The 27,358-nt window shown below is 42.4% G+C and overlaps 1 long non-coding RNA gene across 1 annotated transcript in view; it reads right to left on the reverse strand.

Moving 5' to 3' along the window:
* LOC125617989 overlaps positions 1–27,358 on the reverse strand; it is a 45,041-nt gene that overhangs the window by 944 nt on the left and 16,739 nt on the right. The window contains exons 2-3 of the long non-coding RNA XR_007349194.1: positions 13,950–14,266; positions 11,308–11,446 (exon numbers count right to left, since the gene is read on the reverse strand). This is a non-coding gene — a long non-coding RNA (uncharacterized LOC125617989). The remainder of the gene's footprint in view (positions 1–11,307; positions 11,447–13,949; positions 14,267–27,358) is intronic.

Genomic DNA, 27,358 nt, shown 5'->3' on the forward strand with positions numbered 1-27,358 from the left:
ATGTGTATAAGAGACAGCTCATTGGTAAAGTCTTCCTTCGTAAGTTATTGTCTTTTTATTTGAGAAGACGTCCTCAAACACCTGCTTTCATTTCATTTGCCAGAACAAACCACATGGCCACCCCCAGCTGCAAGGAATTAGAGCACTTTTCACTTTGCAGGCTCCTGAGTAAAGGAAGTGATTTAAATAGGTTCACAGGACCACTGGCATCTGCCACCCACCCATCATATAATACGCACACAATAAGTGAAATTTACTTGATTTTACATGGTTATAAGAGCCTGCTTCCTTGGCCTTGATGAATGTTCAATGTGATCCTGTGGGTTTTTTTTTTTAATCTTTTTAAATGACTTTAAATATGATTATATTTTTAAGAATATATTTTAGGGAACACGTATATACATACTTCATAGTAATTATCTCCACATGGCAAAAATATAGGCACCTTTTTTATTTCTGTGCTGTTTTTTCCTTTTATTTTGCTTTTTAATTTTCTGTAAAAGAGTTGTATTCCTTTATAACAAGAAAACAAAAGAGATGGCTTTCTTAAGAATGTTCATGGTCAAGTGCCGCAGCAGTGTACATGTTGCGCTCCCAGTTTTCATAAACACATATTAAAGAAGCAAAGCTTGGAGAGTTGTCTCCAAGTGCTGCAAATACAGATGGTTTTCATTTTCTTCCTTCTTCCTTTTTTTTTTTAAGCGTTTTCCAAATTGATCACTACAATAATCTATTAGAAATAAATTTGTGGTTGGAGCAGCCCCCCAACCAGAGGAGGTCAAGTCTTTTGAGCATAAATTGAAAAACAGGCTCTGAGAATAAAAATCAGAGAGAGAGAGAGAGAGAGAGAGAAAGAGAGGGAGAGGGAGAGAGAGGGAGAGAGAGGGAGAGAGGGAGGGAGAAAGAATAATCTACTGAGGAAAAGGCCTTGTTTGTTAAGATAAAACACCCCTCATGCCCCCCCCCCCCNAGACAGAATTGGCTTCTCAGCAGGTAGTGCAGCTACAGAAGGAGCAAAAGATAAAGATAAAGAGGGGAAATATGGCAGGCATTTTCATTCACTCTTTATTTACATGTGATATGTAATGTTCTAGTCTATAAAGGCTCAGTTTTGTTGTTGTTGTTGTTTGTTTGTTTTTGCTGAGGGGCAATCTCAGGCCCCCCCCCCCCCCATTTCCTTTCTGCAGAGGTAGTTTCTGCTGAGAAACATTAAACCCCCTTAACATTCTTCAGGGGATTCTCAAGTCAACAGCTCAGAGCCATAGATAGAGGGCTGTTTGTTCCTTTCTGGTGAAGCAGCTGTGAAATGTGGCTCATTGTTTCAGGAAACGTGGCCAAAGGGACCCTTTCATGGCCTCCCTTCTTTCTAAGGGCTGGGGAAGCTGGAGAGCAGGAAGATGGCGTCTTTACCTTTCAGGTGGCCCAGTCCCCACCTAGACCCAGCCGTCATTTCTTTATCTTTCAATCTCAATTCCTCGCTCTCTTTCTTCTGTCCAGCAAACATTCTGAGTCCATCTATAACAACTCTTCTGAATTTGAAAAACCAATAACCTCAAGGGCCCGGGAAATTAACTCTTTGTGAAAAGGGTCCTCCTACTAGATCAGTCGCAAAAGGAGTTCCCCAAGTGTTCATTCACTTGTCATTCAATCACCCATCCGTCTCTCTGTCTGTCCACTTGGCAACAGTACCTGGCCCAGAGATGCAATGGGAACAAAGCAGACTAAACTTGGCCTTCAGAGAGTTTATATTTTGGAGTCAGGGAGGTCACGGAGGCAGAGAATAAGGGGAAAAAAGAAAATACATCAATAAGTAATTTCAGAACATGGTAATGAAGCCAGATTTAAAATTAGGTAGTCAGTGCAGTTAGGTAACTCAGGTCTAATATTGAGTAAGATCTAAAATGGAGACCATGTTGAGAATGAATTCCGGGAAACACAGGAAACACAGGACAACTCATGGAATGTTAATGAAGTCCTGAGAAAAGCCCTAGCCCAAAGACCATCCCAAAGAAATGTTAACCTAAAGTCCCAGCAGATTTGAAGATAGCCCATCCCAAAGGAATGTTAATGAAGTCCTTCCTGCCCAGATTACTTCTTTGGCCCACCTGTGTCCCACCCCTCGGGCCTTCCCACCTACATTCCATCACTGAAAGAACTATAAAAAGGGGAAACAACCGCACTTCCACAGATTCCACCTCTTGGGTCCCCTTCTTCCTCCGGGAGAAGTCTTTTCTGCTGTCCTTTAATAAACTTCTAATTTCTACTCTGACCTTGCCTCGGCGTGCTTCTCTGGTGTTATTCTTCAACACTGGGGAAGCAAGGACTCGTCACCGGTCAACAGCGGTAACAGTAATATGCTATAAAGAACATGAAGGAGGTAGGGTTCTAGAGTGACAAACGGGCAGGTTGGTGGCCAGGAAACAGCCTTTAAGAGACTGACATCTGAATGAAACTTGAATGGTGAGAAGGAAGGAGCCATGTGGTCATTTAAGGCACAGGAAGGCTATCGAGGAGTGCTCGAATGGGTGAGTGGCAGAGGCAAGCCCAAGCAGGTAGCCCAGGCACACAGGGACTCAGAGGCTAAAGGGAACAGTTTGGATTCAAGAGCAAGTGGCCTTCTACGTGGTGCTGGGGTACCAAAGCAAAGGGTTGCAAGCATCCATGCATCCGTCTAGCATAACTATTTCCATGCCCTGCTAGATGAGCACAAAGAGAGTTAGGTTAAAAGGTTTCTGTTTTCTCAGAGCTCCCAGTCTAGGCAAGGAGACAGAAAGAGTGCCTAATGCAATCGTGGGACAATCCTGGGCTAAGTTGGATGGCTGTAGTTCCACACAAAGGCTTTTGGAGAAGGTGAGATCAGCATGAGCAAAAGCAGTCAGAGGTGTTCACAAGGAGAAGCCAGGAGTGGGGAGAATTGTATCAGGGATGGCAAAGGCTTGGTGGCACATACCCACCGGCTCCTTCCCATGCAAACTCTGTGAACATTCACAGCTCTCTCTACTCACTGTGAGCTCAAAAGCTTCCTCAAACTAGCCTTCAAGCCAGATGCCTCCAGTGAATGAGAACACAAGAGAAATCTCAGCTTAAGCTAGACATGGAAGAACAGGAAAATAGGGGTGTAGGAAATGAAAGAGACCTCAATATGGCCGAGGCAAGCCCAAGGAAGTTACCTAAGGGAAGATGGCAGAGAACTGTGCCTTCAGAACAGCATGTGCAAAGGTCTGGAGATGAAGAAGTTCATGTGGCCTGTGCCAGGGTTATATGGGCAAAGGGAGAAGGGGCTGGTGTGATGATCACAGAGGGCAGTGGGTGCCATGCGGGGAGTCTGGGCTTCACGCAGTACTTAATACACTCGGGCACATACCCATCAGTTTCTAATTCTGTGTTTAAAAACGGATTTGGCACCAGGCATAGGAATGCATGCCTGTTAATCTCAGTTACTTGGGAGGCTGAGGAAGGAGGATTCCAAGTTTGAGGCCATCCTTGGCAACTGAGTGAAACATCACCCCAGCTAACTCAAAAAATTAAAAGGGGTCTGGGGCTGGGGCTCAGTGGTAATGCGCTCACCCAGCACATGTGAGGCACTGGGTTTAATTGTTAGCACCACATAAAAGTAAAATAAAGGTATTGTGTCCACCTGCAACTAAAAAAAAAAAAATACATATTTAAAAACATTTTTTTTTTATAAAATAAAAAGTACTGGGGGTGTAGCTCAGTGATAGAGTACCCCTGGGTTCAATCCCCAGTACCAATTTTTTTAAAGGGCTCTGCCTCTTCCCAGGGGCTCCTCACATCTCCACTTGTCACAATGCTAGCCCAATTTCAGTGAGGATGAAACATTTGCAAATGAAAATAATACTTATATGCCTAATATATGTATGCAATATCCCAACATCATTAATAATTCCAGAGATGCAAATCAAATCCAAAATGGATCAGAGCGGTAAATAATACACAGGCCTCCAAAATCAGAGTCGTATTTTCTGGTTCCAGCTCTGCCACATTAATGGCTGGGTGTTTTGGGGGTAAGTTACTTCATCTCTCCTGCGTCCTTGTGATGGTCTTCTCTTTCTTTTTTGGTGTTGTGGATTGAACCTGGGGGCCTCATACATGCTAAACATGTGCTCTACCTCTGAGCTACACCTGCAAGCTCTCTTGTGATGATTTTTTTTTTTTTTTTTGGTACTTGGAATTGAACTCTGGGCCACTCCCCAGCCCTATTTTGTATTTTATTTAGAGACAAGATCTCATTGAGTTGCTGCGGCTGGCTTTGAACTTGCAATCCTCCTGCCTCAGCCTCCCAGGACACCGGGATTTCAGGCATGCACCACTGTGCCCGGCTTGTGGTGGATCTTTTATTTTTTATTTTAATTTTATTTTTTTGCAGATGGACACAATACCTTTATTTGATTTATTCACTTTTTATGTGATCTGAGGATCAAACCAGTGCCTCACATGTTAGGGGCAAGCACTCTACCACTGAACCACAATCCCAGCCCCCCTGTGATGATCTTTTGATGTGTCAATTTGGTGAAGCTACAGTCCCCAGTTATTCCATTAAACACCAATCTAGATGTTTCTGTGAAGGCATTTTGCAGATAAAAGTTCATAATCAATCATTGTGGTGCTGGGGATCAAACCCATGGCCTCACACATGCTAGGCAAGCAAATATTCTATCTAGCCCAATTGATTGATTTTAAATAACGATTCAATCAGCTGAAAGTCCTTAAGAACAGAATGAATATTTTCCTGAAAGCAGAATAAACTCTCTACCTGTAGACCCTCTTCAAATTAAGAGTCCCAGTCTGCCCTTCCAGAAAAACAGCCCCAGGGCATACCACACATCTCTTGCAATAAATCTCTTACTATATGTCTTAAAGAAGTTCTGGAGAACTGGCGGAACTTCGACTGATAACATCCTCAAGCCCTAAAATAAAGATTACTCCACTTACCTCCCGGGATAGTTGTGAGGATTCAATGAGGAAACGTAAGGAAGATATCAATGCAATGAACTGTTAGATGAACATCTGGTCCTGTTCTATTTTGCTTTAATAACCATGGTGGATTGCAAAAATCGTCACAAGTTCTCTCCCTCTGGCTAAGCACACCTCCTCACCATCTAACTGTGGGCATGCTCCCAGCTTGGCCATGTGACTCCAATAGCCAATGGGATATAGGAGCATATGTGATACAGATAGAGAGTTGGAAAATATTTGTGCTGGGGTTGTCTTTTCTCAGAACTCCCTCCTCATCATGTGAAGAAGCCCAAGGTAGCTTGATGAACCTTGAGAAGCACATTATCCAGTCAAAAACTTCCCCGCTCTTGCTGTCAATAACCAGCACACACCAAGAATAAAGCCTGTTAGCTGGTCGCCACTCATCACAGATGCATGAGTGAGTGACCCCCGCTGAGAGCAGCAGAACTGTCTCACTGAGTCCATTTCAAATTGCAGACCCACAGGTTGTTTGTTACAGAGATGATCATTTTCACAAAACAACTATATTTTAAAGAAGGGATGATTTGTTATGCAGCAAAAGCTAACCGATTCAGAAATAAAACTGAGATTCTTTCAAAACTTTTCAATCTGGACATTTCTTTTTCTTTTCCAGGGCCTTACACAGGAGTACCCACCACAAAGCCCTTTTTATTTTATTTTGAGACAGGGTCTTGCTAAGTTACCCAGGCTGGCCTTGAACTTGTTGTCCTTCTGCCTCAGCTTCCTGAGCAGCTGGGATTGCAGGCCTTTGCCACAGCACCCCATGAAAGAGATACACCCCTAGATTTCTTTTGGACATATAAATTGCTACAACTTTTTGAAAGGCAGTTGATTTATAGGCACACTATGTTCAGAAACATTATATACATACCCTTTGATCTAATAAATCTAGCTTAATAATTTATTATAAGTAAATTATCAGAAATATGCACAAAGATTTATGAATTAGAGTGTTCAATGAGGTGAGCATTTTTGAATGTCAATGTGGGTCTATATAACAGTCAAGAAATGAAAACAACAAGTTTCCAACAATAAGATATTATTAAATCACTCCTGGTACAATATAATTGAATAATCAGGCAACAAATAACATTAACATGTCAAAGATTATGTCCTCTTAGGAAAAAAGCTCACAATTTGTTCAATGAAAATTGATAATATAAATCTTTGAAACAGTTTGATCCAAATTTTATATTGTTTTGTTTGTGAATATAGGGAAAATGGAAAGGAAAATAAAACATAATTATTGACTATCTCTGGGTATGGGATTATGGAGAGGTATGTTTGTATCTTTCTGTGTTTTAAAATATTTTTGCAATGAATATATATTTTTAAAAAATTTAAAACAATAAAAAGACGCTGGGAGTCCTGTCCATTCTAGAAAACCCATTGCCAATGCCAGGTCAGCAAAGCCTGCCACTGTCCCTGACCCAGACAAGAGCACTGGTGACATGTTCCTTTCTCTGCTACTTATCTGCCACCACCTTGTATTGCAGTTATCTCTTTACTTTTCTTATCACTCCATCTTCAGGATGAGTGTGCCAGAGTTGGACTGTATTTATTACCTGGGATGTAGAAAGCACATAATGCATGTCTGTTAAATAAAACCATATGGAATGAGTTGTTGTGAAGTCACCTTCAAAGTACAACCAGCACCAGACTCCTTCTCCCACCTCAGCTCTGGTTCCTGGCACCAGACTCATCTCATGTCCAGTCCCTTTCACTAACTACGCAGGCCTCCTCCCCACTCTTCCACCTTCCAGGCAGGATCCATCCTGTAACGCATGGTGCTTCTTGTTCCCTCTGCGTCAAATAATTTCCCCACAGTAGTCACTCTGGCCCATGCTCTGACCTCCTTGGAGCCATTGCCCGTGAGGAGAACCATTCTCTTCCTACAGTTCAGTAGCCAAAAGGAAAACATACACACGCACACACACACACACACCAAATAATTCAATTTACAGAGGGGCAAAGGACTCAAACAGACATTTCTCCGAACTACTACAAGCTCATGCCTGTTAGAATAGCTATTATCAAAACACTAAGGGCACATGTTGGCGAGGATGTGGAGGGATTGGCACACTCATGGGCTGTTAGTGGGAATATAAAATATACCACTGCTATAGAAAACAGCCTTCTTAAAAAAAAAAAAAACAAACTACCATTTGATCCAGTGATCTCACTTCTAGATATAGTCCACAAGAACTGAAATGAGGATCTTTCAGAGATATCTACACTCCCATGTTCATTGAGGCATTCATTACAATAGCAGAGATACTGAACAACCTACATGTTCATCAACAGATGGATGGACAAAGAAACGTAATATACACAGGAAATTAAATATAATTCAGCCTCAGAGAAAGAGGGGAATGCTGTCACGTGCAACAACCGGATAAAACTGGAGGACACTGGGCTAAATTAAGTACACCCGACACAGGAGGACAAGTATTGCAAGAGTCTATTTACATGAGGTCCCTGAAACTGTCCAACTCAGAGAAACAAAGTAGGAGGAGATTTCAAGGGACCAGGGGTGGTGAGGAATGCACACTAAGTGCAATGGATATTAAGTTTCTGCTGTACAAAATGAGGGAGTCCTAGAGATTCGCTGTGTAACATCATGTCTACAGTTAACAACACTATCACACACTTAAAAACTTAAGAGGATAGATATTAAGTGTGTAAATAGCTCCCCTTCCCAGGGAGCCCTGCTCTGATCCCCAATCCCCATCCCTGGAGCTTCTCATTATTTTCTTCTTCTTTTTCTCTATAGTTATTATCATCACTATATATTTGGTTACTTGTTTTTGCTCCATCTACCTCCATTAGGAAGAACCCAGCATACAGTAAGCTCTTTATACATAGGTTCTGAATGAATAATTGGTATGTCTCTTACCACAGCGTATGTATCTAGGCTGTACTTTACTCTTGTGACCTATTAGGACATAGCTCCAGGTCCAAGTTTAACTTGGGCTCTGAGGCCAGGCAGCATCTCCCAAAACTAATAACATCCAAGAGGCAAAGTTCAGTTGTGGCAACGCATTCTTTGCTCATATGAAAATCAATTTTTTCCAAACTCTACCTGGCTCTGTTTTCTTAAGACCCTGGAAGATCAAGTCCTGGACATCAAAGCATTACCTGGACATCAAAGCATCAAAGTCCATCAAGTATTACCATCATTTGAGCGAGGATGGAAAATCCACTACATTTTCAATGATCCCTGAGCCTCTCACTTGAGTGATGGATTCAAAAGTGATTTTCCTCTTCAGATTTCTTTTCTCTAGACAGATTCCCCAGCACACACAGAAACATGAAATAACAGTAAAATGGACAGGCTAGATTAAGGACTCAGAGACTTAAATGCTAATCTAGTCCCTCTGCTTTATACTGTGAGTTGGCCTACCCCAATTGCCTCATTTATTTTATTTTTTTAATATTAGTTTTGTACTGGGAATTTAACCCAGGGCACTTAACCGCTGAGCCACATCCCCAACCCTTTTCATTTTTCATTTTGAGACAGGGTCTCACTAAGTTGCTGAGGCTGGCTTTGAACTTGGGGTACTCCTGCCTTACCCTTCCAAGCCACTGGGATGACAGGCATGTGTCAGGGCACCGGGCTAATTTCCTCATTAAAAAAAAAAAAAGAAGAAGAATTTATTTAATCATTTCCATATTCTCTTTTCTTGCTCTGAAAATGTTAGTGTTCCATGACATGCTGAGCTTCCACGGAGATGCTAGAGAGATGCAGGGTTCCTCTCTCGATCTCCACTTCACCCCGTCTCCTCTCTCCATTTCTCTCCCCTGTATAGAAGCCCCAGCTGTCACATCCTAGCGCCATCTGATTATGAGCTTCTTGGAGCTGGCTGCATATGAAATGAACAGGCTCTTTGTAAACATTCATTTTTTTCTCATTTATGTGTTCTTCAGAGTTCTATTCCGAAGTACACAGGGAAAGAGAGGACACTCCATCTGCTCTCATTTGCTGTCTCCAGGTATCACCCCTGGTCCATATAGTTTAGGTCAGGTCATTGTGGCATCCTCAGGCATTTTGTGGATCATGAACAATGGGATTTGGGTTGTTTTTGTTTTGCAATATATCCTCTCATTTAGCCTTCACAACAGCCCTATGACTAGCTTCGATATCCCCATTTTATAGAGGAGGAACCTGAGAAATCAGGTGTTAAGTAACTTTCTCAAGCTGGTGAGTGAAGGGACAAGGGCTCAATTCAGGTTACTCTTCCCTCCTTTGCAGAACTGTCAAGTGAAATGGGTTTGAAGGAATGAGTCCTTCCCCAAGAATGCCGGACAGACATGGACCAAGTTGGAGGCACTAACATTGCCTAGGCCCCAAACTTATTTTTTCTTTCAGGGATTACAACTAATAAGTCTTCACTCGCTAAGCACTAACATTTGCACTATTTTATATCTTATTTCTAATTTTTTTTCCAACAACCCTATGGGGACATGGGGGCTCAGAGAAATTAAGGAACTGTTCTGAGGAACCAGGCAGGAACTAGTAGAGCAATAGTTCCTATCCATGATCCCCTCCTCCCTCAACTCTGCAATTCTTTCTGGTAATGTTGGTGGTTGGCCCTAGGGGCACAGTTTAACTGCCCACCTTATCTGAGTACCTAACCTACACAGCACCGAGTCCCCATTACCCCATCTGAGTTCCTTTCACAGAAAGCAACAGCTGGCAGCCAGGCTCACTTCCATCTCCCTTCACCTGAGCACCCCCTGAACCCGCTAGGTGCTCTCTTGTTCCACACACTGGTGACCCTCATTAGCCACGCCACTCACAGGGCCTTGAATTGACACCTTTGTATCACTGTCCACAATTCCCAGTGGCCAAGGCGCACCTTGGGGAAGAGCTGAGTGGGATGTGTCTCTGTGTCTCCCGTAGCACGGCACCCAGCAGCATAAAGCCTTTCTCATGAATGCTTGAGAGGAGATGGGCTGCCTGCAGATGGCACAGGGATGGACCGTGACAGCAGCACACTGCGCTTCAGTAACTCTTGCTCAGTCCTGAAATGGAACAGGCTGTGAAGCGTGAGGGCTGAGCATCAAGGACCGAGGTGGTGAGTGGCTTGAGAACAGAGACTGTTTGATTCAAGGTTTAATACTTAGGTCAAAGGTCCTTCCCCTGGGGCCCATGACCTAAATGGAGAGATTTCAGCAGGCCCAGTAACAACCTAAAAATGAATGCAAATGTTTTGGAGGATATTCATTTGCCTGCCCTGGGGATCTGTAGCTTTCACCAGAGTGAGTTCAAAGCCAGTCCCTAAGTGCACAGCAGAGGCTCATTCATACGTGCTCCAAAGGCTGAAGGATCACCTTCTCAGGCTCAACTTGCTCTGTGGATGGAGGAAGGAAGGAGGAGAGGCATCTGCTATAAGCAGTTAACAAGGACTACTTCCTTGGCCTTAAAGCCTTAGAGGTCAAGTCCTTCTTCCCAAGTAATGTCCCCCTTAAGACAATACAAAAAGGCCAGATCTTAAAAGTGGCAATGTTTCCATTTTCAACTAGGAACAAATATCTGAATTCTGATTTTAGAGTTATTACTAACCAGCTTTAGGTTAAGTCCCTAAAAGCAAGGTGGTCTGTGCCAGTTCTCAACATATATTCAACTACAACCATGTGACAAATGACTTTCTCCTGGGAGAATAGAGTTTTTAAACAAATAGGAAGGTAAAATATGTACATAAATGTTATATTAATGACATGTTCTAGAACTTTCTTTATAATACCATTCCATCCATCCCTCGATGCACCTATATTCCTGTCTTACCCCCATGTCCCCCCTTTCATTGCCACAAAGAAAGCAGTGATTTAGTCAGCTTTTGCATCACTGTGACCAAAATACTCAACAAGAACAACTTAGAGGAAGAAAAGTTTGTTCAAGGTTTTTCAGGCTGACCAACGCCAATGCTCTGGGCCCAAGTGAGGCAGCACATCATGGGGGAAGGGCCCGGCAGAGGGAAGCTCTGGTTTGGTCAGGAAGCAGAGTGGAGCAGGGGAAGGGGCCATAGGAAAGATGCAACCTTCCAGGCACACCCCCCAGTGCCTCGTCTCTGCCAGTCGTGACCCACCTGCCTATCCTTACTACTCAGCCCATTCAAACTAGGATGGACTGACCAGGTTGCAGCTCTCACAATCCAATCTGAATATTCCTGCATTAAAACAGGAGCTTTGGGGAGTCACACCCTATCCAAACCACAACAAAAGTGAGCAACAGAAACTCTTTCTAATTTAATTATTTCTAGGCATGAACACTTTGATGATTATGAGTCACAAATTCCTATGTCTTACCTCCCAGCAGATCAAGAGTATATTCAGGTCAAGAATCACAATGTGGGTGGAAAGATCCTTCACAGTCAGGTTGGTTGGAAAGCAGGTCTCACTCTGCTTATTGACTGAGTAGATGGGGGTGACACTCATCTCACAGGCTCTGCGGATTAAACAAGGCATAGGGTAGAAAGGGTTGTATAGTCTTGTATAGGGCTGAATTCTAGTATCCTTCTCCTATTTACTCTCTCTGGCCTTCAGATTTCTGACTATTGGCATGAAAAGGTCAGATTAGATCTGTGTTGGCAGGACTGATATGGCCCTGCTCTCCTCCTGGCACCAGCTCAGCTTTCAGCTACATTGCAAGAGAGTCTAGTAAGATGGAGAAAGGAGAAAATAATAAGCAAAACCATTCTTATATTTAAATGATTAGCAAAATAATGCATTGAAAACTTGCTACATAAGAATCGTCAATATTATCAGGGAAAATTTCTTTGCAGATGTTTCCTCTCTGAAGGACAGAAAGGATTGGCCTTCTCCTCCTTTAGCAACCACCAAGGGAAATCTGAAGGAAATGGACAGCCCTGAACTTTCAGACCTTAAGGATATAATTAGGCAGGTACAAACCCTTGTATCTCAAAGGGAGGGATAGGCACACTTGCGGGTTACAGCAAGAACCCGGAATGCCTCAAGCCAGGAGAAGTCAGCTCATCATACAGGGACATTGTATTTCAACTCTTAAAAATTAATCTATTTTATGTTTTTTTAATGGCAATATAAAACCTTAATTTCTGCTTTTATCAAAACAAATACAGAAATATTATGGTGACACAGTATTTTGAGGGTTTTTAACACCAAAGTGAGGAGGGGGCATAACCTAGAAAAGTTTTGTGAGCTAGAAAAGTTTAAGGAATGGCATCCCCCAAATCTCATGTGGTTGGGTATCTGTGCCAGCCATAGGCCCGCCTCTCCAAGCAAGACAGCCAGAGCTACCAGACAGGAGTAACTGAATTAAAATATAAAATCCAGTGAGGGAAAAAAATCAAGTTCACCTTGAAAAGAATTAGCTCAAAAAGCAAGCAAGCTAGGGGCAGCTGACAGAGTGTTCCCTGGCGCCAGGCTGCAGGGCTCTGTGGTCCTGGGGGAACATTTCCATTTCATGCCCAGGATGAAAGGCCCTTGTGGACATCCCCGGGGGCTGAGGCAGGCGCCCTCATGATGTTGTGGGCAGATAGAGAGTGGGCAGGTCATCCTCGCAGTGTGTGAAAGGAAACTCAGAAGCTAAATGCTCCCCTGGAAAGAAAGGTCACAAATCAAGTAAACATCAAGCATGACAAAACCCTTTTTTTTTTTTGGCCACTGCTTACATTTGGAAAGTGACTCATTTTACTGCCCAAAGTTGAAGAAATGCAGGAAAATATAAACCAGAGGTGAAAATGACCCATAATCCCCTCTCCAGGAGATAATCACTGAATACTAGTGATAATCACTGATTGCTAGTGTTTTGGTGTAAGTGTAGATGGGTAGTGTATCTAATTTAAATTTTGGATCATACTGTCTACAATTTTATGTAGCCTATTTTTCACTAAACATTACTAAATAATTATGATTTCTAGTAATTTATTGTATTCATTGAATTGTATTACATATATATAGTAAATTGTATATTTTAGTTATGCAGTTACATATATTTCAACATGTACATATGGGTATATGTATATATAATTTATGTAACTGATGTTATTGGAAATTTATTTCCAATTTTTTATTATTATCAACAATAATGGCAAATATAAATCATCTTTACTGTGTTTAGCACTTTATAAGGGTTATTTTATTCAAGTGTCACACTATCATCCCATTTTACAGATGAGGAAGTGGAGGCAGTAACTTATTTGCCCAAAGCCACAGAGCAAGCAGAGGATCAGCGAGGAGATGGACTCTGGCATGCTCCTTTTTTTGCGGGGGTAAGGGGTGCTACCAAGGATTGAACTCAGGGGCACTTGGCCACTGAGCCACATCCCCAGCCCCATTTTGTATTTTATTTAGAGACAGGGTCTCACTGAGTTGCTTAGCACCTCACTGTTGCTCAGGCTGGCTTTGAACTCACCATCCTCCTGCCTCAGCCTCCCAAGCTGCTGGGATTACAGACGTGCGCCACCTTTCCTGGCTGTGGCATCCTCTTCACCACTTTGAATCCTGGCTGGGTCTCAGTTTCTTCATCAATAAAATATCCAGAGGTTTCCTTCCAACTGCACATTCCATTTAATCCATTCATTTTACAGATAAGAAAAATACAATAGGGGTAAAAGTGGCAATTGTAAAGCCAGGCTCATCTGACCCTGTAATCCCAGAACTACCATTCATCAGCCTAACTTCTTAAGCCTCAGTTTCCTCATCTGGAAAATAAGGGTATAGACATAACTACTTCACTGGTTGCTTTGAGAAGGAAATGAGATGATGCTTGCTACGTGCCTGAAATGATTCTCCACAACTGGTAACACCCAGAAGTGACTTTTAAGGGGAAGAATGTTTGCCAGTTTAGCCCCCAAACTCGCCTCAGAGTGCAATAGCCACTAATGAGGCCCAACCAAGGAAGAAGAGTTCTGTTACTCTAGAAGTGGAAATGAATCCAAGCCACAGCTAAACCACACCAGGAACCTCACCTGTGTCCTATCACTTACTGGCTGGCATCTGACAAAGGATTTAACTGAAAGCTTTAGGCCAGATTTGAGGATCAGTCCATTCCCTCAGGAGCAGGTGCTGGTGGGGTGAGTTCCGCCCTCCATGAGCCCATGCTGGCCAGTCACAGACCTCTCCACCAAGAACTGGCCCTTCCAGGCCAGATCCAGGAGGCAGTCCTCACAGAGAGTCTCAGAGGGGCAGCAGGCTAGACATCACCCATTTATGAGCCGGAAGTGAGTTTAGGGACCAGTCACCATCTCTGTCTTCTCAAAGTCCTCAGAGTATCTTCAGCTGTGGTCTGTTTACAGAAAGAAGGTTTGATTTTATTTCTAACCAATAAGAAAAAGAAAGCATTCTCCTTGGGGGTTTTTAAGACCTCAGAATTGACCACCCCAAGAGGGCCACCACACTCCTCCAGAGTCGCAGGGGTGTGTGCAGAGGGTGCCTCACCATGGTGTCATGTAGAAGTGAAAAGTTTTCACTCTCAGCATCCAACGAGCTTCCCCATGAATTAAATCAACTCATTAACTCCCAGCTTCTTTTAATCCTCCCAACCTACCTGAAAAACTAGTGGCAGTCAGAGTACAGGAGCTCCTAAAACCAGCCAAGAGGAAATGCTCGGCTCTGTCCATCACCTATGTCTATACCACCCCCTTCCCCTGCCTGTACCAATCTGATAAAAATCCCATTTGTCTTTCTTCCAGTTTCTCACATTTTTTTTTCCAACACAGGAGACTTTCAGAAGCTAGAAAATAGCTACTTTACCATGGGCCTCCCCTCCCCTCCCACCCATCCCTGAAAAGAGCTTTTCTGTTTGAAGCCTCTATAGACCCTTCTCTGTTTTGGCCTTGAGAAAGAGAAGAGAGGGGTTGGCCGAAGGGAGATGAGGGAGCAAGCCAAGCCTGTGCTGACCACCACCTCTGGTGATTGAAAGGGGGAGGTTTTAGAAGACAGAAGAAAGCCACACAAAGCCTCTGGGAATAAAGCTTTCAGTGTTACAGAATTGCTCTGATGTGGTGGGACAGGAGCCAGATGACATTAGAATGGAATGTTCCATATGTTCTCACACATTTTCCCCCTAACACTGTATCCATTTGCAGGGGGTGGAAAAAACAGCCTAGTGTATTACTGTTGGGTCTCCATGCTACACTTCCTAGTCTTCATGTCCCCAACATGTGCAGATTAGAAAGGCCTGCAGACAGCCCAAGTGATTCTCATACAAAATACTACTGCTTTGGGGGTGTGTATTTGATAGATTCTTCAGTGAGAAATAGCACAGACTCCTGGATAGATAGACCTTTCAAAACAAGTTGAAGAACCAGTTCTATTTGTGAAGCAATGAAATGTCAACTCTAAGAGATGGAGATATCTTTAAAGAACCTTCATTCCAAATTTCATTGGCAAATGAGACACCTGAGACTCAGAGAGGAAGTGACTTGCCCCTCATCAGACGTGGATGTGGTGACCAAGAAAGCCAGGTGGCTCCTACACTGCAGGAATGATTTCCCTCACCAATTGCAAAGAGCCAAAGGAGCAACCCCAGCCCCCATTCCATCTCCAAAAGAGAGTTTTTTTGTTTTGTTTAAGAGTTGTTATTTTGTATTACCAAACAGCAATAAAAACTCAGAACTGCTTTGGATTCCTGATATCTGTTTTGCCACTGCGTGTTTATATTTTGAATGATAAATAGAAGGACAACATGAGCTCTTTAGGGATTTGGGCTTCTTTGATCTGGCTGCCCACTCGTCCCTGAGACCCCAGCTCTTGCGTTGCCTGCTCCCTGCCCCCAAACACACATTTACACCGCCCTTCAGTGGCATGTTGACTTTGTGTGACATTTAACCTTTTCAAGAGGCTGTCCTTGACACTCCCACTGACCTTCAGCCTTGGAAAACACTGGAAACTGGAGGGCAGCAGGAGAAGAGGAAGGCACAGGGGTATTTCTCCTACTGGCTGTGGGTGGAAGCGGGTAGAAATTTTGAATTCCAACAGGGGGAAACAGAGAGACACAGAGAGAGACAAGCCAGGGTCTGGGGCAGCCCTCCAATCACACCACCCACTATGTTGGGGAGAGGCAGAGAGTGTCCCCCAGGATTACGTAGGGCTCCTCCCTCACCAGCCCCTCTGAAGCAGATTCCCTAGGCAGGTTCTGATAAATAACCCCCCTTGTTGGTTGGCAACTTTTGAGACTCAGCAGTCCTTGGTTCCTTCCTCTCTCTCCAACCCTCCATGCAACACAGTTTCTTATAAACAAAATCACCAGAAAAGGTCACCTAGGACAACTGCCCAAAGTATGTGTCCCAAGGCCTCTTGAAGGTTGTCACAACCATTAACTGGTTACATTCTGCCAAGTCACAGTCTGGTGTGCCTCCAGCCCAAGGGTGAGACTCAGTGTTCAGCCTTGAAGCCAGAACTTCCTCTGAGACCAAGAACCAGAGCTTTGGGTTCAAATGGTCATAAGACGAGGGGAAGGGTGGCGAAGACAGGAGAACCTCAAAATGAGGGTTTAGCTCTTCAGTGTCTTTTGGCAGAACACAATTCAACTCATAAGAGACATCTATTAGGAACATCAAATCTAGCAGGCTCACAACAAGCAGTGGATTCCCTTCCAAGCCGATTCTCCTCCTTTTCCCTTCATCAGTGAATGGCAGCTCCGTACTGCTAATTTCAGCATGAAAATCTGGGCCTGGCCTCTGACTTCTCTGTCTCCCCACCCACATCTCATCCTTCACTGTCTACCCCAGGTCGGTGCTGTGGCACCCCACCTGTTTCCATTTTCACAAGATCAGAGCCGAGACAGCCCCCACTCTCAGCATTGCCCTCCTCTGGGCAGCATTTTGATTTGTTTATTTAGAAAACTTTGTGCATGTGTGTATTTTAATTATTCATTTATTATTTATTTGTAAAGTATTATTATTTTATTTAAAGCACTAGTCGGAAGCACAAATGCCCACAGGGTCCAGGCAGGAAGTGTGAATGGAAGAAGCAGAAACATTCTCAGGGAGTAGTTCAGAGGCTGGACACTGTTTGAACTGCCCACAGGGACAGGAGCAACCACCCACCACAGTGTAGGAGTGTGGGCACAGCATTGCTAGGGCTTCCAACTGTCCAGATCAACATACGGTTAAGTTTTTATGCGAAATCCCCTAATTTTTAAATGTTGTCTCAAATTCATAAAACTCTGAAACAGGTTGAGTCAACCTGTGGCCTACCAGTTCCCAACCTCTGACTTACAGAAGTGCTGTCTTATATTTAGAGATTAGGTAAGCAGTGAAAAATTAACCTGAAAAGACAGAGGTGAAGGAGAGGTATTATAGGCAGAGTGGAAACACTTGGGCAAATTTGAAAGGTACCAATCCACAGAACATGATGGAAAGACTGTGATTAATCCAGCAAAAGGGTGGCGATGAAGGATATAAAACTGGAGGCATAAGTTAAAGAAGATCATTGGAGCACCCAAATATTGGTATCTAGAAATTCGATTTTATCCTGGAAATCCTAAGGAGCCAATGAAAATGTTGAGCCAGGGAGTGACCGGCTCTTGGCGACAGAAAGGTTGTACAAAACCAGGTCTCCCCTAGAATCTCTTTTCTGAAGTATGAAAATCCCTCTCTCCCTCCATTGAACTAGTGGGCAGGTGATCACAGGCAGAGCTGGGGAGCACTGCAGCCTTGTCTGTGGTACTGGATTAGCTGAAACCCGAGCCAAAATCAGCTTCAGCGTTCACTGACTTGACTTTGTTCTTTTTTCCTAAAGCCACTTTCTTGTCCTTCTCTCACTTGTCATGTGTAAGTTACCTCTGAAGGGCCACCTCGAAGTTATTTAATATGGGTTCCAAAAGTCCTGGGACAATGAGTCCTACTCCGTGGAGGATGCTATCAGCTCTCTTGAAATCACTAATGCAGGAAAAAAAAAAATGGGGATTGCCCGATAGGATAATGGTTTCAGTGTACAGAAAAAGAGGACCTGGCACGAAGTCACAGGCTTGAGTGATGGGGAGAAGAGAATTCCGATTCCACTCAGGATAAGCTCAAGAGAGGAGGAGAGAGGTCAACATTTGCATTTTTTTTTTTTTTGCAATAGCCATTTGATAGGGGATCTCTGCTGGGCCCCAAAGAAAGATTCGGGTGGGTACCTTGTGGGTCACATTGCTGCTAACCCCACCCAAATCCCTTTCAGCAACTGAAAAACAAAGACTTCTACCATGGATAGCAACAAGGCCAAGTGAGGTGATTCTCCCAGGCTCCATTTCTGAAAACTCCATTTGGGAGAAGATCAAGAAGGACAGCTGAGACGATCTCAACTGTCTCTCGTACAGTGTGGCAGACAGGCACATTTGGCCAGCACACGTGGCTTTACACTACTACACCTCCTCCATTATTGCTATTAACTATTTGAAGCCTAAGCTATTTATAGGTGATCCTTAAAGTCCAAGACATGAGTTGTTTGTTCTTTCTGGTCATGTGAATCTGAATTTCAAGCAGTAAGGACTGGGTTGTGGAACCCAGTTCCATAGCCAGTGATGGAGCCCAGTCAATGGGCCACAGAGCAAAGCACTCGTTATCATACACGTCCTAATTCACGCACAGAGAGCCGACTGCTGGTGAAAAGAGAAAAAGTTAATATAAGGAAGAGAAGTTATATTGGGGAAATTATTCTAGACAAGTGTTAGCAGACCTGGGGATTAAAGGAAGCCTTGAGATCCATCCCCAAGATCATCTAGGCCATTCCACACTGCAGCCAGAAGCAAGGGTGGCAGGGTACCAAAATTTCATAAGCAATAAGCACTCAAACATGGTTTTAAAATGCAAAGTTAAAAAGAGTAACAACAACAACAATACAAGAAGGGAAACAGGTCAAAGTTTGAATAGAGGTTGCCTCAAGGGGAAGGGATATTGTCTTTGTCTCTGCTTCTTTAATATTTTATACCCTTTCTAAATATTCCTAAAGTGATCAATTATTTCTGTAGTAAGAAAAGAAGGAAAACACCAAAATGGTGGGAGGATGAGGGCAGGAAACATGAGAGGAAGATTGGTAGAGGCTGCTAAGAACCTAAGGGGATGTCTCAGCCTAATGTGAGCCATACAGACCATAACTCAGGTCTCAACTCAAGGACCACCCCCACTTGCACACCCAAGAAATCATGGTCAACGCAGCTTTTCCTCAAGATAAAATTGCCACCAGCCACAAGGCCGGCTTCACTATTAGACCTGGTGATTTCTAATAATGCCCTGCATGGGTGTCCCTATAGTTTTGGAAATGCTTTCACAGCCTCCACCTCCCCATCTGTCTCTCTGCTTAATAGCAAGAGATGAAGTAAACAGATAGGTAGACACATACTTACGTAGTCACTGGCATAATTCCTTATATGTAATATCCTGATATGCAGCTTCTAATTTTTCAAAACACTGTTTTGAAAATCTCTCTTCTGAGTTCACCAGGACTTTATAAAGAACTGGGAGGAAATGAAAGACCACAGAAGCAAAGCCATTTGACCAAGGTCCTACAATGAGTTAAGAGCGGAACCAGAACTGGAAGAGATTCTGAGCTTCCCAAGCCCAGATCCTTTCTCAGGTCATTGCCCTCTTCCTCTTTGAGGAAAACCCACGGTTAGGCATAGTTATCTTGGAGAAGCACAGAACTATAAATTTTGGATTTCCTATTGATTCTAACCATCTCTTTAATCTGCTAGTGAGGATCAATTTTCATAGCTTTTAAATCCAGCTATAAGAGAACTGAGAATTGATTTCAAAACAGAAGCCAACCTAATGCAAATGGTCTGAGGTAATTCATAAAAGGCCATAGAGCACAGAGGTCAGGACAGGAGAGCACAGATCTATCCAGCATTTGCAATACTTGGGGAAAGTTGCAGACCTGATCATGCAGCTCACGAGTTGCTCAAATTCCATTTACTTGATTACTCTGTTTTTTTTTTTCTTTCAAAAGGAAAAAAAAATCATTGTACTATGTCCTCCCAGGAAGGACTTTGCAGCTGTGCATACATGAGCACAATCCTGGATGATCCCCCAAAATCAATGTCGTAATTTGGACCAACCTATTGGTTTAGTAGATCACTGCTTGTAGGCCACTTCAATTGTGAATTGTTAGTGAGAGGGAGAAATGTTCTGTGACTACAAAATCACTAAATCAATTGTATTGACAAACACAAAAGCAAATGAGATGGCAACCAGAAAGACACCTGTCCCACAACATTGGAAGTGACAGGTGGAAAGGGGTTGGCTTAAATTTCTCCTGCAAGTGGGTTCCTTCATGTTCTTTTGCATTCACCAGGTTTCCCAATACATGAGCAGACCCGGGCGGATCAGATAGAGTTAGTGGATGATTTGGGGTATGATTTAAAAGCAAAGTTAGTATCAAAAAGTCTAATCTGTGGTGCCAAAAGCACTTTGGGACTCTTCTATTACCCAGACTCTTGATAGTGGACTCTCAATAGCTGGCAGTGTGACAAGATAAGACCCCAATTCCCCATACATGGTGAGTCCCTGAGAACCTACCCAGAAGAAGCCCCAGATGAAAAGATTTTATGTAGAAATTTAGATGAAAGTTGTATCTAAATGGTTTAAATGTCCTTTTGGTGTTAAGTTCCTTATCCCCCTTCATGTGTTTATTTCACCTTTATCCTGGGCTCCTAACCATGGCACACAGCTTCCCACCTCTCTGTCCCTGTCACCCTATCCTTACTGAAACAATTGCATCATACTCGTGTATCAAGGCTATGAAGCATTCTCCCAGCTAGCTAGAAACTCAGACAGCAATCGGCACACTTATGTCATCATTTAGCAAACAGTGTTAAATGCCAAGCACTAGGCTGGGTAGTGGGAATTCAACTGTGAGTAAGCCAGACACGTGGTGCTCTGCCCTCACAGCCTTAAAGCATGGTGAGAGAGACAAGCTTTCAACATGAAATCATAACATGACCATCAGGACAAACTAGATAGCTTCAAAGTGCTTAGAAAATAAGAATGCAAGAGGGTTTTGTTTGTTTGTTTGTTTTTGTAATTAACTTGGACCAGCAGTCCTCAAAATATGATCTTCAGGCCTCTTTGAGTCACCGAGATCCTTTCAGGGATTCAGCAAGTTAAACCACTTTCACAATAATAATGACATGTTTATTTTGCCGATGGAAAAAAAAAAACAAGTCACTAAAGGGTCTGTCTAGATGTCCTGAGCGTGCCATCCTAAAAACTTCCCTCAATCACCANTTTTCCTTTTTTTTTTTTTTTTTTTTTTTTTTGCCCCAGTGAGCAGACATTTGCACTCATAGTGCAAAAGCAATGTTGGCTAAAACAGTTGTTGCCTTAATAAGAATCAAGGCAGTGGCACCAAACCACAACAGGAGTCAAATTTGCCAAAGTCACCCACTTGCAGTCTTTTTAAAAGCCATTTTCATTTAAGAATATTTTTAATGAAGCAGCAAAAATTATCAGTTTAAATAGATCTCTACTCTTGAACACATAACTTTTAAATATAAATCTTGCATGCAATAGGTTAGAAAGCATGAAGAACTATACCCAAAGTGTAATATCATGCTCATCTTGCAGAAAAAAGAACTACATCCAAATTATAATATCAGGTTCATCTTTCATATCATCCTTTCCATTGCAAGATCATTTGAAATAAAAGGGAAACTGACTACTTTCTCCTGAAACAGCATGTTTACTTGCATGAACTGTTAACAAAATATGGTTACTCTGATTTGGATCTTTGACAGATATTTTCTCTAACATGAACAAAATGAGCCTGTAATACAAGGTGGCAAGTGACCATGCTTGTTGCCAATGATAGAAGTTGAACTTCCATTAGAAAAGTAGAAATCCCCAAATCTTGTGTCCATCACCATGATCTTGACAGTTTCTCAATACCCATTGAATTTTCTGATGAGATTTTGAAATTAAGAAATGTGACTGTTCAAGATTTTAATGAAATACATCAACTTTCAGAAAATTTGCACAATCCAGCAAACCAATATTTTCCAAAAGACCAACATGTGTTGATGTAAATCATGCATGAATAAAAGATCCAACAGGATGTGAGAAAAAGTAATGGGTTTTAGTGTCATAGAATACAGAAAGCTCATTGATATGTTTTCAGATTCTACATTATCACTGATCTATAAGAAACTGTTGAGTTTGGAGGTAGTTATTAAATAAAAAAGAATATACACAATTACCCAGAAGTCCATTAAAACCCTCCAACTTTTTCTTTTTCTTTTTTTTTTTTTGAGGGGGGAAGGTAGCAAGGATTGAACTCAGGGGCACTGGACCACTGAGCCACATTCCCAGCCCTATTTTGTGTTTTATTTAAAGACAGGGTCTCACTGAGTTGCTTAGTGCCTCCCTTTTGCTGAAACTGGCTTTGAACTCGAAATCTTCCTGCTTCAGCCTCCCGAGCAGTTGGGATTACAGACGTGCACCACCGCAACAAGCAAAATACTCCAACTTTTTCTAATCTGTGTGAAGTCACATTTTCTTCATGTACATTGATCAAAACAATATATCACAAAATACTGAATGCAAAAACATGTAAGAATCTAATTGTCTCCTATTAAAGATATTTATAAAATAGTATCACTCATGAAATTTTTGTTTGGAACAATATTGTTATTAAAAATTTTTACATTAGCAGTTAATAGGTTTAGTATTTTTATGCTTACGTAAATCATTATTTTTATGTTTCTAAGCTTCAATTTCTAATATAGTTAAATAGCAACAGGCATAACCCACATAAACTGAAGCTTTTCAACAATAGAGTATAAAGAAATCCTGACATCAAAAAGTTTAATCAATGCTACTGACTTGGATATCTATAGTTGATAACAAGATTATTAGAAAAATGAATAAATACTTGAATAGTTACGTATTTTCAATTCAAGGGTTCTATATTTTTGTTCATTTTTCTTATTTCATTTGTTTAATGAATATTTATTAGCTGCCAAACACTGTGCTAATTATTAGCTAGTAACTTCTGCTGCCAAGATCTACAAAGCTTTTTGCTTTCCTTCTTACTTTACAAATTGAATTACTAAACATGGGCACTAACCCAGAGCCTCGCGGGCTAGGGTCACAGTCAGACTTCCACTTAACCAGCTATGTGTTATAGGTGAGATTCTTAATCTCTCTGTGTCTCAGTGTCCTCTACATTAGAATGTCCTCTTTAATGTCCTATATGTTAAGGATAATAGTACATACCTACCTTATAAGTCGGAGGAAAAGAATAAATGTGTCCATGTATAGAAAGTGTTTATAACGGAACCAACAAGGTAAGTGTTGCTAACTATCAGCTGGAATTCCAATATCACTAAATAGCTTACAAGCTATCATTGTGATTCAAATTTTAAAAATCTTTTATAATGACATGTTTATTTTGCCGATGGAAAAAAAAAAACAAGTCACTAAAGGGTCTGTCTAGATGTCCTGAGCGTGCCATCCTAAAAACTTCCCTCAATCACCATCCCTCTCTTCAGAATGCTCTTATATACCATTGCCAAACTTTATCTGGCTTGAACTCAGCTGATTGGACCAGAGATTAGTCCACTTAAAGGCTGGTTCACCACCATTAAGGTGCTGGCCTGGTAAAAGAGCTCTGTCAATAGGGGCCAGCTGGCCAATCAGATTCTCCGTGGAGTTAGACCAGGGAATAAAAGAAGGACCCATGAGGGAGCTAAGAGGCAACAGGAGTCAATTCAGCTGAGCCAGATAATCACCCAAGTCCCTGCCACTTCTTAAAAACACTGACACATCCAGACCAGAAACCCAAATTATTTTGTGTCTTTCCACTTCCCCAAGTCTGGAACCCAGTACCCAGAGGTCTGAGGCTTACCTGCCTTGGGTCAGAAGGCCAGGCCACACCTACATGTGGGAAGTCTTTACGCTGAACCCTGTTCCCACCATCCTCACAGTTTGCGCTCCTTAGAGGTTAGCAGTGGAGGGCAGAAAGGGAGAGTGGGTCCCTGCATACTCAATTGCCATCAGAGATACTACCCCAGTGTCCTCAGTTCTTCTACTAGTCCAAGGCCAGGAGGTGGCTTTTGGTGGACACTAGCAAAGCTTCTAGAAGAGGTGGGAGTACTGAGTGATGGAGAAGGAGGGCAGACATCTCAGCACTGATATCCTGGATAGTACAGAAAAAAAAAAAAGTGGGGAGGATTGGGGCAACCTCAGCTTTCTATAATCCATATGAACCATTTCAATCTCTCAAATGAACAATGAAGATTATTGTCAATCTTACATAAGTTGCCCTTAATCCCTCAAATGCCCCATTTTCCAACTAGATTGCTACTTTAAAGTCCTTCCTTATTGGAAACTTGCTGTCACCATTGTGCATAAACTAGTTTTTTTCAGGTAAATCACTGGATTAATTAATTAGAATTCTTCCACAGGCACAGAAATCCTCTGTGGCCCTTTGCTTGACCACATCCAGAGGGTGGTATGAATAAATGGATCCAAGAAGAGATGTGTGACTGACTGTTCTCCTCTTTGAGAGAGCCCTGCGTGTGACTGTATCTGAATAAGATACCTAACCATTCTCAGAACAAGATCAGGAAAGAAGATGTTATTTTTTTTTTCTTTTCTTTTGACAGTGCTGGGGATTGAGTCCAGGGCCTTACCACATGCGAGGCCAGTGCTCTGCAACTGAGCTATATCCCCAGCCCAGGAAGTCACCCTTTGACAAGCCACAGTCAATGTTTTTGAACACAACCTTCTTCGGGGGCTTCCCCACAGAGTGTTAATACACTCTGGGATCCAGTGTGCTCTGCCACATTGTTCCCAGATAATTCTCCATCAGGGGCCTTGAGTCCAGGCCAAGGCCTTTACTATTTATTTGTAAGGAAGTCTGTTAACAAATATTTACTGAGCTTTTATGGAAGGTTTCCGGGCTGTGTGTTGGTAAGGTCAGAGCTATCTTTTAAGAAGATTGTTCTGTCAATAATTTGCTTGGTCAACTGACATCCAGAAAAGCAGCTTGGGGTTATTGCTGCAGGCCAGTTAGGATGCTGTAAATCCTGAGTAAGAATGTGACAAGAAATAGAAATGATGGGATAACATAAGTTAATAAGCCAATACAGTGTGTCAGACAACCATGGAAGTATTAGCACTGACCTCAGCAAGTGGCTTACTTTTCCCAAGTGTTAGTTATCTGTAAAATGGGAAGAAAAAAAAATTTTCTCGGGTTGGTGTTGTGGCTCAATGGTAGAGCACTTGCCTAGCATGCCTGAGGCACTAGGTTCGAGTCTCAGCACTGCATATAAAAATAATAATAATAACTAGCCTCAGAAAATTTTCCAAAAAAAAAAACTAGATATATGTTTTAGACTGCCATCTGTTCACCAGAACTCATTTCCTCTTCTTGCTCGGTAGAGAGTTGAAGTTACCTGTCACCATATAACTCAGTCCCAGCTAATGGAATCAGTGTACCACTCCCAGGTGGTAAAATTTTAGATTGGAGATCCTCCATACCTTTTTACCATGTGCTGACTCATAGAGATCTCTGAGGATTCAGCAAACAGACCTAGAAAATCCAAGAGACTCAAGTTCCTGGGTGACCAAGGGAAGCCCTGTTTACAACTTCACATGTAGAAAATTAATTTCTATCATATTAAGCCAAAGATTTGGGACTTTGAATCTAGCTAGCTAGGTAGCTGCCCATCCACTATTGCACAGAATCTAACATAATAATCTCTCAATCAAAAAATCATTTTTTAGCATTATGAGAAATTCAGAGACACACAGGTTTTCGGGTTAATTAGGAAGACAGGATAGACATAGCAGACTCATAGCAGATGTTGGTTGTCGCGACCCCTCGCCAGCCAGGGAAACACGACACAGGATTCTTCTTTCAGCAGTTTATTCAGGCCTTGAGTCATGTATCATCTTCTAGCGCCCCGCGCCCGGCACACCCAAGCACAGCTTAATAAAGCCCCCCGCATCCCAATCCCAAGCCGCCACGTGGATCTCTCTCATAGGGTGGTAAGGGATTGCGCGCCAACTCTCCATAAAAGGAGTTGTTTATCACAGGCCACAGTGGAAGCCGGCGCCATCTTCTAATGGCGGCCACGGTCTAAGAATGGCTTACCACAGTTGGTAACAAATTGAGAAAAGTTCCAAGTCCCCGGAAGTAGGGAACTCTGAGATAGTTTCAAATAGTGGCAGCTTTGTGCTTATGTTTGAAGAATGGGTATGAATTGTCTGGATAATGGAGATGCTATTCAGTCACTACTATTTTAGTTAGCTTTTTAATCAATATGACCAAAATGCCTGACAAGAACAACCTAGAGGAAGTAAAGTTTACTTGGGGCACACGGTTTCAGGTTTTCGGTACAGACACAGCTGACTCCATTGCTCTGGACCCAAGGTGAGGCAGCACACCACGGGGCAAGGGCCCAGAGGAGGAAGCTGCTCAGCTCATGGCAGAATTGGGAAGCAGAGAGAAAGAATGAGGGAAGGGATATAGGGCAAATGGACCCTGCCAGGGCATGCCCCCAGTGACCCACCTCCTCCAGCCACATCCACCTGGCTACAGTTAACACCCAGCCCAACAGCTCTCATCATTTAATCATTTCACTTCTGAATATTCCTGCATTCGCAGGAGCTTTGGGGGGATACCTCATTCCAAACCATAACAGTCACTGACATTTAAAATTATCAACAAGAAATCCCCATTGTCCAGTATCCAGCACCCATACTCTGTAGGTCACTGGCCCTTACCACTTCTTCACTGTTCATGTCTTCTATCGATGACTTCCAATATGGTGTAGACCCTGGTTTCCATGTAATGACTTTCAACCATCTGCAATCTTCTGAAATCACCTAACATTCCTAGTACCAATTCCTAGAAGCCCAGAGCCAAGTCCCACTGGCTTAGGACTTTTGATATCCTACCCATCAGGCCTATCATAGCACTGAGTTTGGGCTTGAAGAAAATGGGTGGTAAATGAGATCATAAGTACATATTTATATTGCTCCAGAATTTTGCTATACTCCTTATAACTATTGGTCAATTGATCCATTTTAATTATTTCTCTCTAGTTAAGCCTCCAGGCTGTACCAGCAAAAACTTCATTTCAGAAATCATAAGGCTGATCAATCCACCAGAAAAGTTTTATATGTTAATCATTACCATGTGAAGAAATGTTTACCATAAATTTGGCGTTCATATTTTCCTCTATCAATAATCAATTACAGATGATGTAATGGAAATTCTGCTATAATTTATAGTCTGATTTTGCTTTCAACATCAAAACTATTGCCTTTAGTCTTTAAAGAAAGTTGGGGTGCCTATTTTATATGAACAGCAGAAGCTAACTTTTAGCTCCCCAAGTCTTCAACCTTCCCAGAAATGCTTAACACAAGCATTGCCATTCTTCAGAGTC

This window comes from Marmota marmota, unplaced genomic scaffold (assembly GCF_001458135.2).
Source record: "Marmota marmota marmota unplaced genomic scaffold, marMar, whole genome shotgun sequence".
In the NCBI taxonomy this organism is placed as follows: domain Eukaryota; kingdom Metazoa; phylum Chordata; class Mammalia; order Rodentia; family Sciuridae; genus Marmota; species Marmota marmota.